General features: G+C 35.2%; 1 pseudogene; it reads right to left on the bottom strand.

Annotated features, from left to right (window-relative positions):
- Window positions 1–764: 764 nt before the first annotated feature.
- LOC139310387 (large ribosomal subunit protein eL21-like) lies at window positions 765–1,196 on the bottom strand (annotated as a pseudogene).
- Window positions 1,197–1,827: the final 631 nt, after the last annotated feature.

Raw genomic sequence — 1,827 nt, 5'->3', positions numbered from 1 at the left:
CCCCTGGAGTGGGGTGGGAATGGAGATTTTACAGTATCCTTCCTCTGCCATGCCCACCAAGCCATGCCCACCAAGCCACACTATGGCCACCAAGCCACACCCACAGAACCAGTAATAAAAAAAATTGGATTTCACCACTGGATCAAGGCTGTTACTAGGATAGTTAAGCCAGAGAAAGAAAGAAAGAAAGAAAGAAAGAAAGAAAGAAAGAAAGAAAGAAAGAAAGAAAGAAAGAAAGAAAGAAAGAAAGGAGGGAGGGAGGGAGGGAGGGAGGGAGGGAGGGAGGGAGGGAGGGAGGGTGGAATTCTAGTACTGGTGATTAGAGCAATACATCTATTTCTTGTTTGACCTTTATAACTGATAACTGAATAATAATTTTACTGGAAATATTTATATCTGATCCATTTGTTTCAATAGGCTATTTTTGAAATTCAGAGAACAGATTGTATTGGTAATGGTCTCATAATAATGGAACTATTTTTCTAGAGAAGTATATATGATCTCTAATTTGCAAGTTTTATAGGCCTAAAAGATATCTTATTACAATATGCCTTTATTAATGTTTGATTAACACTGACTAATTCGATATTACTCAGTGAGTTTCTATGTTTTCTTGAAGGTAGAGTTCAACCATGACAGAATCTGATCTACCTAGGTGTAACATTTTTACCACTACAACTCGCATGTACCTAGGACTAACTGCATCTTGGACTACATCTGCTTTTTTTTCTTATTTGCTCTACAGAGTGTTTTATTTTGTTATATCACAATGCCATGAATTCACAAGTAATTAGTTCTAGCAACTCCTGTTTGTTGCCATTGGTTTGAAGGTTATGGTGTTTTAATTCAAACCATGTGCCCCTTTGCTTCCTTTTTCTTCCTTTCATTTTTCTTCACACATTGAAAAAAAAATTGTCGCTGCTCCTAGAATGCTTAATATGTTTGTGTGCACATTGATTCTCTTAGCAAGGATCCTGCTTTTAACCTTGTTGTTTACAATAATGTGCACAGCATGCTGAGTAATGTTGCATACTTTAACTTGCCATGATAACATTTGTGGGACATGCCTTTAACTGTTCTCATGCCCTTGAATTCACCCTTCTTATAGATGTGCATGTAGGTAGAAAAAGAGACACCATGTTTACAAAAGGATCTTGAGAACATGTCCCTTTCTTCTTTCCCTTTGTGTTTGTCATCTTCTACTTTAAAATGATAGTGACATGTAATATATTAAGTCTTATGTTTTTGTTCTTCATCAGTTACTTCTGCAACCAGTGAACAAAAGAAGTGCAGAGTAAAATTGCTCTATATCTTGATTTCCTAGGTCTAATTTATATATACTACAACTGCATGGTGTACCATGACTACCAAGTTCAATGAAATATTATCCTTTGATGTGGCTGGGACAACTGAAAATAAAATAAAGAAGACATCAGTTCAAGAGCTTTTATTTGTTCATTCCCTTTGGTAGTTGTAACCATCACAATAAAAGAAAATGCCATATCTGAGTGAGTATAGGATTCTATTCCACCTTTCCCAAGGGTCTATCAAATTACCATACCATACCATACCCCATACCATACCATCTCTAGTGCAATAGAGGTAAAATCCTGCAAAATGAACTATGAATTTTGTCACATAGTATATAGGTTACAGTGAAGATATTATACTTTCCTTTGAAGCAGAAAGTCACATGCATTGTACATGATCATTATTTAAATTAACAATTTATCAAATTTGGCTAATTATACTGGAAGTTAAATCATGCGTCTTGTGATTGGAATTAAAGAAACCATTCTATAAGATATCTTTTAATAGGAGATAGAT

The sequence above is a fragment of the Pituophis catenifer genome, unplaced genomic scaffold, assembly GCF_029215685.1.
Source record: "Pituophis catenifer annectens isolate HBS135680 unplaced genomic scaffold, rPitCat1.0.hap2 SCAF_2, whole genome shotgun sequence".
NCBI classification, from domain to species: domain Eukaryota; kingdom Metazoa; phylum Chordata; class Lepidosauria; order Squamata; family Colubridae; genus Pituophis; species Pituophis catenifer.
The sequence above is the reverse complement of the archived record's forward strand: the minus strand, read 5'-3'. Positions and strand labels throughout refer to the sequence as shown.